We start from the raw sequence: 2,500 nt of genomic DNA on the forward strand, positions 1-2,500 counted from the left end.
ACCATAGGCACGAGTGGTGTGTGTGTGTGGCAAAGAGTTTCTGCGCAGTGTACCAGGGGCACGGGGAAAGGTTGTTGTACCATAGGCACGAGAAAAGTTGTCGTACCATAGGCACGAGAAAAGTTGTCGTACCATAGGTACGAGGAGTGTGTGTGTGGCAAAGTGCTACTGAGCGGTGTACCAGGGGCACGGCGAAAAGTTGTTGTACCATAGGCACGAGAAAAGTTGTTGTACCATAGGCACGAGAAAAGCTGTCGTACCAGGGGCACGGAGGAAAGTTGTTGTACCATAGGCACGAGAAAAGTTGTCGTACCATAGGCACGAGGAGAGTTTGTGTGGCAAAGTGCTACTGAGCGGTGTACCAGGGGCACGGCGAAAAGTTGTTGTACCATAGGCACGAGAAAAGTTGTCGTACCATAGGCACGAGAAAAGTTGTCGTACCATAGGTACGAGGAGTGTGTGTGTGGCAAAGTGCTACTGAGCGGTGTACCAGGGGCACGGCGAAAAGTTGTTGTACCATAGGCACGAGAAAAGTTGTTGTACCATAGGCACGAGAAAAGCTGTCGTACCAGGGGCACGGAGGAAAGTTGTTGTACCATAGGCACGAGAAAAGTTGTCGTACCATAGGCACGAGGAGAGTTTGTGTGGCAAAGTGCTACTGAGCGGTGTACCAGGGGCACGGCGAAAGGTTGTTGTACCATAGGCACGAGAAAAGTTGTTGTACCATAGGCACGAGAAAAGCTGTCGTACCAGGGGCACGGAGGAAAGTTGTTGTACCATAGGCACGAGAAAAGTTGTTGTACCATAGGCACGAGAAAAGCTGTCGTACCAGGGGCACGGAGGAAAGTTGTTGTACCATAGGCACGAGAAAAGTTGTCGTACCATAGGCACGAGGAGAGTTTGTGTGGCAAAGTGCTACTGAGCGGTGTACCAGGGGCACGGCGAAAAGTTGTTGTACCATAGGCACGAGAAAAGTTGTCGTACCATAGGCACGAGAAAAGTTGTCGTACCATAGGTACGAGAAAAGTTGTCGTACCATAGGCACAAGCAGTGCGTGCGTGTGTGTGGCAAAGTGTTTCTGCGCAGTGTACCAGGGGCATGTTTGAATTTACATTCTGGAGTACCAGGGGCACGAGGATTTTGCCAGTGGTGTTTTGCTTTGTCAGTGGGAGGGGGCTTAAGTGTGGGTCCACGGGGCCTGCTGGAGGTCAAGGTCCATGCTGGATATGCGCTGGAGCGTAACTACAAGAAAGGTAAGCTAGTGGGGGACTAGAGCAGGGGAGGATGTGCGTCCCCGGGGCATGCTGGAGGTCAAGGGCCATGCTGGATATGCAGTGGAGGGTAACTGCAGGAGAAGGAAAGCTCATGGGGGATTAGAGCGGAGGAGTATGTGGGTCCTCGGGGCCTGCTGGAGGGCAAGGGCCATGCTGGATTTGTGGTGGAGGGTAACTGCGGGAGAAGGAAAGCTAGTGGGGGAGTAGAGCAGAGGAGTATGTTGGTCCCCGGGGCCTGCTGGAGGTCAAGGTCCGTGCTAGATACGTGGTACAGGGTTAACTGCGGGGGGGGGGGTAATGTGGGTTCACGGGGCCTGCTGGAGGTCAAGGTCCATGCTGGATATGCGCTGGAGCGTAACTGCAAGAAAGGAAAGCTAGTGGGGGAGTAGAGCAGGGGAGTATGTGGGTCCCCAGGGCCTGCTGGAGGTCCAGGTCCATGCTAGATATGTGGCACAGGGTAACTGCAGGGGGGGGGTAATGTGGGTCCACGGGGCCTGCTGGAAGTCAAGGTCCATGCTAGACATGTGGTACAGGGTAACTGCAGGGGGAAGGGGGGGGGGGGTAATGTGGGTCCCCGGGGCCTGCTGGAGGTCAAGGTCCGTGCTAGATATGTGGTACAGGGTTAACTGCAGGAGGGGGGGGGGGGGGGGGGTAATGTGGGTTCACGGGGCCTGCTGGAGGTCAAGGTCCATGCTGGATATGCGCTGGAGCGTAACTGCAAGAAAGGAAAGCTAGTGGGGGAGTAGAGCAGGGGAGTATGTGGGTCCCCAGGGCCTGCTGGAGGTCCAGGTCCATGCTAGATATGTGGCACAGGGTAACTGCAGGGGGGGGTAATGTGGGTCCACGGGGCCTGCTGGAAGTCAAGGTCCATGCTAGACATGTGGTACAGGGTAACTGCAGGGGGAAGGGGGGGGGGGGGTAATGTGGGTCCCCGGGGCCTGCTGGAGGTCAAGGTCCGTGCTAGATATGTGGTACGGGGTAACTGCGGTGGGGGGGGCGGATCTAATGGGGGACTAGATCAGGTGAGGATGTAATGGCCAGTTCGACAGCAGCACATCTTTTTCGACCGTAAGGGAGAGAGGAGGCCGACTCTCTGCCTCGGCCAAATGGAGAGAGATTTTCAGCAGGGCCAGTGCGCCAGGAGCACATCTTTTTCAACCGTGAGGGAGAGTGGAGGCCGACTCACCACCTCGGCCAGGGCCTTTTTTTCTCCCCTCTCCAGTTGA

Source organism: Mchenga conophoros, unplaced genomic scaffold, assembly GCF_057382185.1.
Source record: "Mchenga conophoros isolate Kocher_MC1m ecotype Shallow Benthic unplaced genomic scaffold, M_conophoros_male_GT1.1 unmapped_scaffold_10, whole genome shotgun sequence".
NCBI classification, from domain to species: domain Eukaryota; kingdom Metazoa; phylum Chordata; class Actinopteri; order Cichliformes; family Cichlidae; genus Mchenga; species Mchenga conophoros.